This window comes from Leptinotarsa decemlineata, unplaced genomic scaffold (genome assembly GCF_025532065.1).
Source record: "Leptinotarsa decemlineata unplaced genomic scaffold, Ldec_3_MD MMD2_tig00000090_RagTag_RagTag, whole genome shotgun sequence".
Classification (NCBI taxonomy): Eukaryota; Metazoa; Arthropoda; class Insecta; order Coleoptera; family Chrysomelidae; genus Leptinotarsa; species Leptinotarsa decemlineata.
The window spans coordinates 5,318,228-5,334,524 of NW_027412541.1; the positions used below are offsets into that span (position 1 = coordinate 5,318,228).

A 16,297-nucleotide genomic window follows, 5' to 3' on the forward strand; every position below is an offset into this window, starting at 1 on the left:
AAATTAACGAAGTAGGTATGTCGACAAGAAAGATTATGTGTAGATAATATAAAGAACTATAAGATGAAAAATTTATGAAAATTCACTATACGAAACAGCTCATTTCGATTATCGATATTACCTTTCGCGGATTTTCTTTTACGAGTACTTGTTCAGTTTGTACAGTATACAGTGAATTAGATCTTATACTTGAAATTTAATAAAATACAGTCTGGTGTCTAATAGTCGTGAAAACTTAAAGTGAGTAATTTTTCAATGAAATCAAAAAGATGCTGGCGAAGAAGAGTCCGAGATCTTTGTCCGTTATCATCGGCGGGTTACTTAGAAATTGATATGTATTGAACCAAAAGTTTAACCCCCAAAATATCAGTTCACAAGTCAAGAATGCCTTCATTCTTGTTGAAATATGCCGAAGAGCTCATCATAAAACTATTGTTTCTACTTCTAACAAAGTAATCAATACAGTTGAATTGATGCGAGTAACCTAATAGTACAATTGTGTTTGCATTGTATTTCCGATTTAACATACAATTCAATTCAGATTCTGTCATAGAGTTCCATCTGTGTCAGTGAGGCGATTGAGTTCCGTACGAGTATAATACTACGCTATTCAATATGGAGTTCAAGATGCATTTTAAAAAGTGATGTTTTTGATGGAGGTTGTCATAATTCGGACACTCAGTCGAACTTTATTTACCGCAAATGTCCTGTAGGTAGCGACAACAGGCATAGTCGAATTGAATGATATTGTGCAAGCTCAAAGTGGCGGCACTCTCAAAGGTCAAAAAAACCAATATATAAAAATGAACTGGCAGCCAACTAGTCCACGTGGGCTGTAGACTTAATAGTTCGTATTGGGTAATTTTTACTAACCGAGTTTCATGATTGGCTGAAGAGTCATAAAATTAAAATTGAAGTCATGTTACGGTGATGAATAGAAGATGTTACGGTGACGAATAGAAACACGAATGACGAATATAATTTTATATGAACAATGTATAGACTTTTATGAAATTATCAAGATGGAGACGTAGACAGCCAAAATTTGTCTTTCCTAAAATGGAAGATTTTGAACGCCAGATTATGACCATGCCTCCTGAAATGTGAAAACAAATAATGCCCATTTAAAAAATAATTCTACTGTGATTTATAATTATTAGGAGTGGAAATTCCAAACTTCCTTAATTCTACTGAGTTCACAGAACTCAAAAAGTTCAAATTATTCATCATTCTTTCAATTGAAATGCTCTCCTGATTCATCAGATTATTCTGCCGTTTATCCAGTTCGTCGAACTGTATTAGACAATTCTCGAAATGGAAGAAGGATTCAAAAGACACGTATTTCAGAACATTGTTCCAATATTTAATCCAGTTTCACAAAATTTTTGATGTGAAGTCATCAACATGTGACGCTTTCATTTCAGACTAGTTAGTCTGGAGACATTCAATTTTCTAATATTGATACTAAAAAATAACTGATAGATTCCTGATGTAAAAGATGTAAAAAGTACATTGAGATCGACCAAAGAAGTTGATGAGTTTGTATCCTGGAATACCAAAGTCATGAATCGTCATTAGGGATCCATGTTCCGATGAGTTGGTTTTGTTTTTGGATGGAGACGCGTTACATGTAAAGATACGACTTTTGATATAGTTTCCACATCGCAGCCAAAAACTTTCTTTCCCAAAAATTAATCACTCCTGAAAATATAACCCCTTCAATTCAAATAAGTAGATCAAACTCATTCCGTGACAATAAAAATCGTAATTCATGAATGAATTGTGTGTATTTTCTATAATGTTATCCAATTTGGTAGTGGAGAGCCCTAAGGCAAGTATCTCATGGCAAAACATCGATGTATACCAGTGAGGATGACAGTGTTCCATGTAAGTGCGATTTGTTACATTACTTTTAAAGTAGAACTCCTGTGAATGATATCTGAATTTCATTCCATAACAAATGTTTGGAATACAAATTGAGTAGAGAAAAGTATCTCCTGTATAATTCAGTGTTCGCATAAAAGTATTTGTTTCGAAAGATTTTTTTCTTTCGTGTAATTCCTTTCCTTTTTCATAGAATTTTATGTTTTTTATTCTTTCTTTTTGCACAACTTCGGTGAGCTAATGTGGCACAAACAACACAGTTTATCCCGTTTTTTACACTTTCATTGCAGTATTTGCAGATGAACGATAATGACACGTCTTTCGCGTTTGCCGCCATATCTGAGCGTAGTCCTTATAAAACTTTCTGAGCCACTGCTTCGTTCAAACGATATTTTCTCCCATCAAGAAACAGTGTAAAATCAAAACACGAAATTGTTTTTGATCCATTGTTTTAAAAATAACAAAATTAGTGTCACTCTTAGTACAATAACTCACAAAGTAATGAGTAGAATATCATGATATTTCAACAGCTTTCTTTCGAAAGTTAGTACTAACTGAAAAAGCGGTGAAAGCAAAAAAAATTGCACCATCTATGTGTTAGGCTCGAGACTTTTCAGCTCATGGAGTAAATCATAATCCTTCGACCAGAAATGAAAACTACAGGATGGCAGTCAAGATGTGCATCGAAATCTAGAATTTCATTGGTGTTTTTGATTACTGCTAATATCAAGTTCGAAACAGGCGATTTGGGGTTTGTGAGGATGGAGAATATCTCTGAGATAACTAAAATAATGCTGGAGAGAGTGTTTTCAAAATGGCGACCAATATAACAGCAAGATAGCTTCCATTGATTATATGAATGGAAAGAAACAATATTTTGGGATGTGCGTACTGAAGTACGTTTATTGAAACGAAAGTGAACTGCCAACAAAAAAATGTTTTGAAAAATATGGATATTATTATGAATGTCCTTATTATATAGTTGGCGCATGCGGCACATACATGTGTCTCAGACACATTTGCATTTGCACAAAGAAAGCTTCAGTCACATTTCATGGGATAGTGAAAATGAGCTTCCTCCTACATACTTACCTGAAAATAAAGAAATATTGTCCCTGTCTCTGTAGTGTTGCAAGCAGCTTCGTCGAACCAGAACCTGTCATTGGCATCGCTTTAGGCTTTGCCAAACAAAAATTGAACACTTGGATGGTGAAAGATTTATGTACTTCTGGCAGAATCTTCCAGGATTGGCTCACTCCAAGGCGTTCATTCACCCTTCGAAGCTTGATACCAAACAATTGTTGGACTACAGTAGGGATGAACTACGAAGTCTAATAGGCTTTCCTACAAGGTCACTGTCGTTTGAATCACCATCAGAGATTCGGACTGTCGGAAGACAGTGTGTGTCGCCTCTGTTTGTAAAATGATGAAACAGCAGAGCACATACTTTGTGCCTGCCCCGAATTAGGATTTTAGAGTTCGGCAGAGCCATACTCTTACCATCTGACCCGAAAGACCACTCGCAATACAAACTAATCGGCTTCGTTAAGAAGCTGGGTTTATTTGGTGGAGTGTAAATAGGTGTGAGTCACAATAAACCTATGCGGGTTGTGATGGAGGGTCGAATAGATCAAATCACATTGGACCTAACCTAACCTAACCCTGTTTCTGTAATATATACTGACATCAATAAGTTACAGACAATACCTCAGAGCAATAATTTCTTTAATTGCTCTGAGCACAATACTAATTCCATCGTCAAACCACATGGCCTCAATCCAAAAATGTATTTTCTTGGCTATAAGCCTATTTTGTTTTATATAATTCAAATATTACAATGTACAATTCACTTACCCACATAGCAATAGATATTCCAGGTATATTTCATGAATATACATTTAAGGATATTGTATTATGCTATGAATATGCCATGGATATATATATATCTTCTGGAGAATATTCCCTGGAAGTGCTCCTGGCGAACCTTTGATATATTTTAAGAATATTCCTTGGGAATATTCTTGGAATATCTTATAATATTCTTAGAATATCTAAGGTATATTCTATTAAGAATATTCCAGGAATAGAACCCGAGGAATATTCATAAAATATTCAGGATATTCTTAGTTTATTGTAGGAATATACAATAGAGAAACACCATAGAATATTCTTTAAATATATTTTATGAATATTCTAGGAATATTTGGAATATTCCAAGAATGTGACGAGTAACCGCTATTAGGCATGTACATATTGCATTTTGATACAAGATTCACACAAGTAATAAAACACATAATATTCATAAACAAATATATTTTAAAAACAATATACACTGAAATATTCGACGTTTCAACCAATATTAAAAATAAAAAATCTAATTCAAAATATTTATTCACTGAATAAAATATTCCTGAATACTGTCATATTACAAATATTAGAAATGTATTCAAATTAGGATGTTCCTACTCTCAAACAAATGTATACTAAAAAATATGCTAAAATAACAACTCTGTGAATTCATCAGCACTAATTAAAAAATAATAAATATATCATTTCATTGAAATAGAAGAGTTTTCCTTATATTTGTCCAACAATGCATCAGCCAGTGTTTCAATAGTAATACCTGGAACAAAATGTACATTAACGTTCATTATCACTATTTGGAAGTGGCACAATAAAACTGGAATAAAAATCAAATAGATATTTTTCGCATAGGTTACTCATGAACATTTACAACATTTTATGACTTGGAGAACAACATGCATTGTCTTGTAAAAAAGTACCTAATCATTACGTTTTCAGTTCCTTGGCGCACCTGCCTGTACCAGGTACCACTCTGTTTCCTTTTGGGCAAATTGATACTATCTTGAAAACGAGTGATAAAAATTATGAAAACAAATGATACAAAAGAATGTGTCATTCACTTACTTTTCTCTATTGAAGATACACAACTGAAATCATTCTAGTTCAAACATGTACTTAGTCAAACCAACAAATCCCACACACCAACTCTCCTCGAACCTAAAATGAGGTATAGTAGGTTAATCACCATGACTTCACTATCGATACTATTGCATTTTACTCACTTTTCTTGAAGACTGAATAGATACAACTCTCCTGTTTGAAGATCCAAAATCAAACTATTCGCTGTACTACAAATTGGACAACCCCAAATTATAAATGGTACACTGAACGTGACAGAATTATACTTTGATAATAACACCAACACACCATGCATTACACACGCGAACCTGCCACGTCAACCGCCATGTTGAATCAAATGTCGAATTTAACGCAAACGCAAATGTACCGTGCATTAAGGGACAGCCGCTTTCACAGAGCTTATTAGACTGTTGCGCGCTACACTTCAATTGACCAATGAAAAACGTTTACTCCAATTATTCACTTCCCCATTTCTCTGTTTCCAGGATTTTTCGCTTTGTAATTAAATAATTTCAAATACAAAAATATAAATAGGATGAGAATTAACCAATTTATTGATGCAATTGGTTCATTTATTGGCCCATTCAAATTTTTTTGTCGTTTCTAACAGTTGCTGTTGGAGCAATTCATCGAGAATCTTTGCGTTGAGTTCAAAAACTGGTTAACACTATCAGGGTTATATACATTAGGTTATGCATTCGATTAAGATCTTCAAATATTTTTGTTTTTAATAATATTGAATTATTTGAATACGTTATTATAAGATAATTCAAAATTCCATTGTATAGAATATTCCAAAATATACCGTGGGGATATATTCTAAGAATATACCATATGGTATATTCGAGCGACAATATTCTTAGAATATTCAAGGGAGAATAATCCATTTATAGACATTCTATGCACATTCTTTCGGGAATAATCCTGCCATATTCATTCAAGCATATTCTATGAATATTCTAAAGGCATGTATATATTCCAAGAATATTCTATGAATATTTGGAATATATACGTTCGTTTTATGATATACAGGGAATATTCCATGAATATCTAGTGCTGTGTGGGTATCTTGATACTTCCTGTTGCCTGACAAGTGAGCACTGATGATGACGAAAGTCGAAAGCGCTTTACAAGAATTTTAAAATATTATACACTTCAGTAAATAGGCTATAGGCATTCTGGCCCATTCCTTATGGAGATTAACATGGAAAATGGCTAAGGTCCATTCTGGCGTTTTTGGTTCCTTTCAAGGTCACGCGTACGGCAGAATCCAATCAGAGCGCTCCAAATTGTCACGTGACCCAGATGCATGGCGCCACCTATGAGTCACTAGCTGAACTATCTATTGGTTGAAGAAGGATACTGTGAACACTAATCCTAGCGCCACCTATGAGTCACTAGCTGAACTATCTATTGGTTGAAGAAGGACACTGTAAACACTAGACATATGGGTGTTGTCATGCGACGCAGTATGCGCAGTTGCCGGTTTTATGATGTCTGTCAATACGGATCGGTGTCTGTGCAACTGTCAAATGTCAATGAGGGTGCAGGACGGTGTCTGTGAGGGGAAACGTGTGACGTCATCGACGCAGGATGGAACGAGTATAGTAGCGATTTAAACGTAGAACTCCGCCCCTCGGCCCCCTTGGTACTTCACCTAACCTATCGCCCCCCTTGGTACTCCACCTAACCTATCAGCTCCCTCGGCCCCCTTCAGTAACGTGATTTTAATTGAAAAAAGTTTATAGTTATGAGATTCGAACCTGGGTCGTCCGCGCCGTAGACATTGTCCTTAGCCTCTACACCATCGTAAGATATTGAAGTTAACTGCGAATGTTGAGTATTTACAGCGTTAGCTTTGTCGGGACCGAAATTGACTCATTCATTATACTTGACAGCATTTTTATTTTTGATTTCCATAGAATGTAATTGTCATTATCATATTGAAGATAGGAAAATATACTTAGGTTTGGGAAATAATTAATATTTCATGTAAAGATGTGCATGTGTGTGTAAGAGCGAGAGGCGCGTGTGACGTAATCGATGCACAAATTTACGTGGCTTTGCGTATATTGAGAGATTCATTTGAATAATTTATCGTACAGAATTGTTTCATGTCCTGTTATCAGTAACCGCACAAAAATAGGCGCTCGATTCATCGATACAAAAGTATATGGAAACACCAAAGTTATAGAACACACAGGGTCATCTATGAGTCACTAGCTGAACTATCTATTGGTTGAAGAAGGACACTGTAAACACTAGACTCATAAGACTGCATCTGTCAAATGTCAATACATGCCAGCATGGCAGGTTCGGCGTTGCCAGTTGTACAATAAATCATTGTTTATGAGGCAATGTAGCGTTGCCGGTTTAGGAATTAATCGTGAACTACTCCACGAAAATTAAAAGTGCGAAAATGATATATTAATAATAACGAATCAGATTTAATAAAAAACATTACAGATTAATGAGGCTGTATCGTTTCAAAGTGTGATCCCTCAATGTTACAAGGTATCTCAAAATACATCATTGAAAACAAAAATGGCGTCGAAGTGTACAGGGTGCGTCAAAATACATCATTTAAGAAAGAACATAACAGTTCCACGAGGCTGTAAGTTTTCAACGTGCGATCTCTCAATGTGTATAATGTATCTCGAAATACACCATTGAAAAACGAATATGACGTCGAAGTGTACAGGGTGCGTCAAAATACATCATTGAAAACAAACATGACGTCGAAGTGTACAGGGTGCGTCAAAATATACCAAACATGTCGGTTCAACAGAAGTCCAGCATTCCAACATGCCAAAAGGGCACTACGTCTCGTATCTTTGTTGACCAAGTTAGCATCATCAGGAAAAAGAGGAGATCCAAAAGTGTCGAGAGGTTAAGCTTTGTGGACTCAACGTGAGGGCAATGGGAGAGCGAAGTATTCGACAATGACATTTCAGAATACGTGGTTTTCCGTGCGTTTTCGATCGTTTTTCGTGCGTTCACGATCGTTTTTCGTGCGTTTACGATCGTTTTTCGTGCGTTTACGATCGTTTTTTCGTGCGTTTACGATCGTTTTTCGTGCGTTTTCGATCGTTTTTCGTGCGTTCATTCGTTACCGTTTCATCGTTATTGTCGTAACGGTTTTTCATGTTTCAATATGACAGTCATTTATCACTTAACGCGTTTCGCTAACCAAGTTGGCATCATCAGGAAATGACTATCGTACATGCTTTGTCATATGAAGATTCATTTTGCGAATTTTCAGACTCTTGAACGGAACCTTGTGGAACACCCAACCTAACTTCTGTTACAGAGTGGTGTCGGTCAGCCAATCAGAATGAAGACATCAAATATTGCTCGATTGATTGTGCTAGATGAAATTGAACTGGAGAATGAGGGTCGAATAATAATAATAATAGTGATAAAATATTAAAAGCTTGAAAGTGACGTAGTCAGCGTGTGTGAGGATTTGTGGAAATAAATGAGTTATTACAAAAAATAATAGCGCAATTGTCAGAAGGGCACTGAGTTGTATATTCACTAATAATGATCGGATCGTCGCACACAGCACGTCAAATGAAAGGATAAGAAATGGAGGAAGAATTGCAAATTCAACAAACTTGTAATTAAAAAATGTTGGGTTATGAACAACTATAAGTTTATTCCAATTGCAGAAGCTTGATTCAAAACGCAGAATTTATTGACAAAGAAAATGAAAAAAATCATTGGATACTGAAACATATGATATATTTGGATTCCTTAGGATGAGAAGGATTCGAATCCATCAAAAAACGACCACTTCCGGTTTTCACTTCCGGTCCTCCGATTTCGATGACTTCAACATCAATGGATTCGTTTAGATGTCATGAAACATAATTAATCATTTGTCGAAGCCAAAAGGGCCTTATAACCTATTTTCATTATACTAGCAGCAACAGACCGATGTGGGTACTCATTTCAAATGATGTCATTTTTAGATTATGAAAAGTATAATATCGAGCATCTAATGTGAAATAGCATAGAAAGAATTGCACATTTGAAGAAAATCATTGAACATATTTGAAATTAAAAGTTATTGGGTTATGAACAACTACGAGTGTAATGTAATTGCAAAAGTTTGATTCAAAACACATAATTTGTTGACAAAAAAATGAAATAATCATCGTATACTGAAACATATGGTATTTTTGGATTCCTTAGGGTGAGAAGGTTTCGAATCCGTCAAAAACTGGTCACTTCCGGTTTTTACTTCCGGTCGTCCGATTCCGATGATTTTGACATCAATGGATTCCTTTAGATGTCAAAAAACATAGTTAATCATTTTACGAAGCCAAAAGGACCTCATAACCTATTTTCGCTATACTAGTCGCAACAGGTCGATGTGGGTACTCATTTCAAATGATTTAATGTGTAGACTATGAAAAATATAATATCGAGCGCCTAATGTGAAACAGCATAGGAAGAATTGCAAAAAGAATCATTGAAAAAACTTTGGATCGTTACGTACATCATGTCAAATGAAAGAAGAAAAATTGCAGAATTCATCGACAACGAAAAAACAAATATGGTGCAACATGTCAGAAGGGCACTAACCCACATCTTTATTAATGATAACTGAATCTCAACGTGCAGCACATCAAATGAAAGGGAAACGAATGCAGAATTCATCAACAGAGAAAAAAAAACGGAGACGATGCCAAGAGGGCACAAAGTTGTATCTTCACTAATAATAGTCGCATCATCACATGTAGTACTTCAAATAAAATGGGGAAAAAAAAGCAGAATTCATGTGTTTGTTGCGCTATTCAAATCTAAGGTGACATGGATCAATGTTAACGCTGAATATGCATCTAACAAAGACTCTTTGATTTTCTTTTGTTTCATTTCAGAATATGTCATCACTAATTTTCATATTCATATTCAGTGTAAAATTTAAAAGGAAAAACAAAGTCTTGTCTCTAAAGAAGGTTCAATCTTCCGTCAAAGTAAACGGAGATATTATAGTCATCAACCAAGGAGGGTTGTTTTATGTGCCATAAGAATAGATTTTCAAATATTACAAACGGGTGCGTTCCCACTGGTGATGAAAGGGGCGCGTTTACATATGAAAATTACCTTTCAATCACTGTTACTACGTAGCGCTTTATTTTCCAAGGCTGAAATTTTCTACATAGGCTTGTTTCATATTGTAGATGTGTAATAAGAAACGATTTTCAAATATTCCAAACAGGAGCGCTCCCAATGGAAATGAAAGGGGCGCGTTTGCATATGAAAATTACCTTTTAATCACTGTTTCTACGTAGCGCTTTACTTCCGGAGGCTAACATTTTCTACGTAGGCTCGTTTCATGTGCAATAAGAAACGATTTCCAAATATTCCAAATGACGGCGCTTCCACTGGAATAACAGGGGCGAGTTTGCATATGAAAATTACCTTTCAATCACTGTTTCTACGTAGCGTTTTATTTTCGGAGGCTGAAATATTCTACGTAGGCTCATTCAATGTTGTAGATTACCTTGTTGTAGAATAACCTTTTTATCAGTTTTTCTGTACCGCTCGGAGGCTGATATTTAATATGTAGGTTCAGTTTATGTTATATATGTGCACCAAGGATAAATTTCCGAATATTCCAACTGGAGAGTCCCAATGGGGATGAAAAGGAAGCGTTTGCATATGAAAATCCTCTTAATCACTGTTTCTTCGTACCGCTTTATTTTTGGAGGCTGAAATTTTCGACGTAGGCTATTTTCATGTTGTAGATGTACAATAAAAAAGGGATTTCAAATTGGAAGGGAAAAGGCGCGTTCATGAAATGAAGTTACATTTTCATCACTGTTTCTCCGTGCCGCTATATTTTCAGAAGCTGAAATTCTGTATGTACACAGTAAAAAGTAGTTTTCTTCTCAAAGAAGATCATAGGTTGCTTTGAAATTTGTATCTCTATTGGAGAAAATATCACTTCATGCCAACAGCGCCATGTTCCACAGAATCACACTTTTTTTAACGAAGAAATCATATTTCTTGGACTTTCAACGTAATTATTCGTTTGATTATATTAATGCGAAGATGAACTATTTTGAATCAAGAAAATATAATATCATCTCAAAATCTACCACTCATTTGAAGTGGAAAATAAAATGTTTCGAATGGAGAGCAACATGAACTTGATCTGAATACATTGTTTGTTTGAATTCAAAACTGTATCCCTTCAAATAACTCAATTCGATTATAACAGGAGTTTTGTGAATCTATATACAGAACTATATTATGATCGACTGAAGATAACAGGAATTTTTCATAGAATGAACAGGGTTTCTTTTAAAGGAGTATTTCATCGCGTACGCGCCAGTATGCGTTGGAAAGTGATTTGGTGTGTTGCGATTTCAAGGAGGGAGTGTTTTATGTGTCTTTGAGCAGTGCAAGTTTTTTCCGATTGTTTTGTATTTACCATAATGAAACAGATTTCACAAGACTGGGGTCTTACACAGTTAAAAGATATTTTCATGGGTGAGTATTATAATTGGATAAAATTGAGATGTTTGGGTCACCTGAGAAAAAAACTCCGCTATATCAATAAGTATGCTTTGTATACGTAGTACCGAAGAGAAAGTAGTAAACTTTGACAGCATTTTTTATTTTTGACTTCATTTTGCGTAAATTATATCAATGCTTCCTAATTTTTCATATATGCATTATTACATTCGCCGAGCTCTGCAAGTGTATATTAATTTTAACTGAAAAATCCTCCACGTTGATTCAAATTTGCCAATCTCTTGTTTTGAACATATCTTTTTTCAAATAAGTTCATTTTCTCTAAATGACATTTGATTTTCTCTTAGACCGAATTCATTTTTCATTGAACGAAAGGAGTGCTTATAATTTAGACAATAAATTATAATACAGAAAATACCAAAATAGACACCAGCTGGTATAAAAAGCACCTACATATGACAGCCACTTTCTGATTTCAACATATAAGTGTTTGTTGAATTCCGAAACGTCTTTGCTTTGTTTGTTTTTATGTTATTAATTGAGATCAAATTGAATATACCCTACTCTTGAAATTATTCAATATATTTCCTTCAAGAAAGTAAGAAATAGGTAGAAATATTACAATACTCATTGGAAAAGAAATAAGAATTTCCAAAAACGTGAAAACAGTAGATGTTGTTATTTAAATAGCGAATCCTATACCTTTAAGTATGTTTGTATGATCATGAGTTACATTTTTTGAATGACCATTTTATATTTTTCATTGATCCTCTAATAATACTCACACGACACTCTTTGATCTCTTATAACGGTTCCAAAATGATTATTTTGAAAGACAATTTTTCTGTAAATACGTCTTTTGAATTGATTATTTATTTTTCATCAAGGAATATTTAAGCACTTCTTAACTTGCTAGGAAACGTGTGTCAAACAATACGACCTCAGAGAAGTGTATAAATTTTAGGGTTCTTGTTCGTATGCGAACAACAATGGCTTTGGTTGAAGGAATAATCCCACCTAAACAGTTTTTTATTAAAAAAATATATAGGTATATATTTTTTAATTGAGTAGCAGGTGTTTTCATATTTTTATTTTTCTATATATTTGAAATAGCGGCTAAGGATTATGTGCTGATTTCTTCTTTCTTTTCAGAATCCAAGTGATGTTCTGGCAATTGTGGATAAACAAAAGAAGAATGCAGAACTCGATAGACGATAGTGATTTTTTCTAATGCTATCTACCAGAATGGCATCTAGTTTCAAAAACTTGATTTGTGTAAAATTACTAATAAATTAATTCATTGTCTTGTCTGAGTTGTAATGTTGTTTATAGGCTTTCATTTTATTTTATTTGTTAATTTTCAATTTGTCAGGAATATGTCACTTTTTTATATATATTTATGTTTTCTAATTGAATATTTATTTCTGTTATTTGTATAACTGTATGGTCTTTCAATAGTGTGCGGTTGGAATATGACATTCAAGCAAAGATTAGCAAAGAAAATTTAGTTCTCTATTACGTTTTGTTTTTTATCATATGATTTTTCAGGATAATATTTATGATTTGCAATTGCCTGAAATAAACCAATCATAATATATAACCTATTATTTACTTTCTTCCCTTACCACTTATAACTATTAATATTACCGTTGAGATACTTTGGATTCAAGTAGAGGGACAGTTTATAAACAGAAGCATACATTCATCTTTGATGAAGTAAATGAGTTTATTTCATATAAATAAATAGAAGCGTTTGAATGAAAAATGATTCTCTTCGAAGAAAACAATTGATATCTCCTATGAAGATATTTAAATAGTGTTCCAAGTTAACATATCATTCTTTCAAAACCCAAAACACTTTTGCTTGGAGATAAATTTTGCTCAGACTGAAGACTTCTTTTGAGCCAATGTGATGATTTCTATTGAAATGTATATGCACAATCTTGATGAAATAGTTTTTTTTACTTAAAAGAAGTGTTCATTCAGTCCATTTGAGTTAATAATTCAAATTCGAATTGAGAGAATATATTTCTCAGTTTATAAAAATATTTCTTTATGAATATAGGAGAGCTAGATTTCTTTAAAGAGAGACAATGTTCTTCACTTTGAGATTTCTATTTTTACTGTGTAGGTTCGACTCACATTGTAGATGTGGAATAAGGAAGGATTTTCAAATACTCCAACTGAGGTAGCCTAACTGGCAATAAAGGGGGTGCGTTTACATATGAAAAAATTCCCTTTTCATCACTGTTTCTCCGTACCGCTATTATATGTGTTGTATATGTGCAATAAGAAAGGATTTTCGAATATTCCCCCTGGGGAAGATAGGGGCGCGTTCACATATGAAAATTACCTTTCCAGCATTGGTTCTTCGTACCGCTTTTTTTTCGTAGACTGAAATTTCGTATGCAGGTTCGTTTCATGTGCGTCTTCATGCCCTTGAATTTCCTGAGGATAAATTTATATTCAATATCAGAATTGCACCCGTGCGGAGCAGAGGCAGCTCGTTAGTATGGATTGAAAACAAATCGATTCATCTCCAACAGGAGTACCCAGTTATAGGAAATGCTATTATTACAGAGTATATATGAACTAATTATTGGTATTTAAAAATGAATAAAAATAAATGCTGAGACAAAGTATATAAAGAATATTCATATACGCAGAGTTTCAAAGAAAGAATCAAAAATTGAGTATATAACACCAAAAATACAAATCATGCAATGTAGCTGTACTGACACAAAAATTATTTATAGTATTATTAAAAGTGATTGTTGATACATGATACCAAGGCATTCAGAGAGTCGAAATGAATATCGCAATGTTCACAGATTTTATTCAAGCTATCTACTGCACATAAAATTCAATAGTGATCGTAGCATAACATTTGTGCGTGATGCTTCGCAAAAGAACTTGAGATTCTATCGACCTTCGATTCTTGGTACTAAGAAATTGATCTCGGGTAAAAGAACCATACTGTCGATATTGTTGTTGAGTTATTTATGCAGGAAATTCATACCAAGGATAACTATCCTATTTTCCAATGATAGAATAAGAGGAAATAGCGACAATGGCACTATAACTATAAGATGAAAAATTTATGAAAATTCACTATACGAAACAGCTCATTTCGATTATCGATATTACCTTTCGCGGATTTTCTTTTACGAGTACTTGTTCAGTTTGTACAGTATACAGTGAATCAGATCTTATACTTGAAATTTAATAAAATACAGTCTGGTGTCTAATAGTCGTGAAAACTTAAAGTGAGTAATTTTTCAATGAAATCAAAAAGATGCTGGCGAAGAAGAGTCCGAGATCTTTGTCCGTTATCATCGGCGGGTTACTTAGAAATTGATATGTATTGAACCAAAAATTTAACCCCCAAAATATCAGTTCACAAGTCAAGAATGCCTTCATTCTTGTTGAAATATGCCGAAGAGCTCATCATGAAACTATTGTTTCTACTTCTAACAAAATAATCAATACAGTTGAATTGATGCGAGTAACCTAATAGTACAATTGTGCTTGCATTGTATTTCCGAATTAACATACAATTCAATTCAGATTCTGTCATAGAGTTTCATCTGTGTTAGTGAGGCGATTGAGTTACATACGAGTATGACACTGCGCTATTCAATATGGAGTTCAAGATGCATTTTAAAAAGTGATATTTTTGATGGAGGTTGTCATAATTCAGACACTCAGTCAAACTTCATTTACCGCAAATGTCCTGTAGGTAGCAACAACAGGTATAGTCGAAGCAAACGATATTGTGCAAGCTCAAAGTGGCGGCACTCTCAAAGGTCAAAAAACCAATACATAAAAATGAACCGGCAGCCAACTAGTCCACGTGTGCTGTAGACTTAATAGTTCGAATTGGGTAATTTTTACTAACCGAGTTTTATGATTGGCTGAAGAGTCATAAAATTAAAAATGTTTCGGTGACGAATAGGAACACGAATGAAGAATATAATTTTATGTGAACACTGTATAGACTTTTATGAAATTATCAAGATGGAGACGTAGACAGCCAAAATCTGTCTTTCCAGAAATGAAAGATTCTGAACGCCAGATTATAACCATGCCTCCTGAAATGTGAAAACAAATAATGCCCATTTATAAAATAATTCTACTGTGATTTATAATTATTAGGAGTGGAAATTCCAAACCTCCTCAATTCTACTGAGTTAACAGAATTCAAAAAGTTCAAATTATTCATCATTCTTCCAATTGAAATGCTCTCCTGATTTATCAGATTATTCTGCCGTTTATCCAGTTCGTCGAACTGTATTAGACAATTCTCGAAATGGAAGAAGGATTCAAAAGACACGTGTTTCAGAACATTGTTCCAATATTTAATCCAGTTTCACAAAATTTTTGATGTGAAGTCATCAACATATGACGCTTTTATTTCAGACTAGTTAGTCTGGAGACATTCAATTTTCTAATATTGATACTAAAAAATAACTGATAGATTCCTGATGTAAAAGATGTAAAAAGTACATTGAGATCGACCAAAGAAGTTGATGAGTTTGTATCCTGGAATACCAAAGTCATGAATCGTCATTAGGGATCCATGTTTCTGTGAAACAGAATTTTTTTAAATTAGAATATTTCACTGTGAGTTCATCTATTTTGTGTTGATTTAGTCAACTAATGTTGGATAGTAAAAGATCATAATTATTATCTGAAATTTCTTCGGATTCTCCACAATCATTCATGCTCTTTTATTTCCGTTTGAGAATGAGGACCCACCTCTTTTGTTGGTGTCTTCCTTCTTTCAAAAAATGATACCAAAGCTCCACTGTGCCAAGATTCATTTAGCCAGGCTTGTTTTAGAAATTGTTTTTTTAGAGTTACCTTCATTGATACATGAACTTCTGGTTTTCTAGAGTTGTGTGGCTCACATTCGACATCAGGAATAAGAGGAGCTAAAAATTTCTTCCGATGAGTTGGTTTTGTTTTGGGATGGAGACGC

General features: G+C 34.1%; 1 protein-coding gene and 1 long non-coding RNA gene across 2 annotated transcripts in view; both read right to left on the minus strand.

The window, feature by feature from the left end:
* The window catches only part of Oamb (Octopamine receptor in mushroom bodies), a 692,882-nt gene that overhangs the window by 128,315 nt on the left and 548,270 nt on the right, over window positions 1–16,297 (minus strand). The gene's annotated exons all lie outside the window — the stretch shown is intronic.
* On the minus strand, window positions 4,233–5,146 carry LOC141481206 (uncharacterized). Its single transcript, XR_012464812.1, has 3 exons — window positions 4,971–5,146; window positions 4,813–4,905; window positions 4,233–4,507 (listed from the first exon to the last, which is right to left on the minus strand). It is a non-coding gene; the product is annotated as an uncharacterized lncRNA (long non-coding RNA).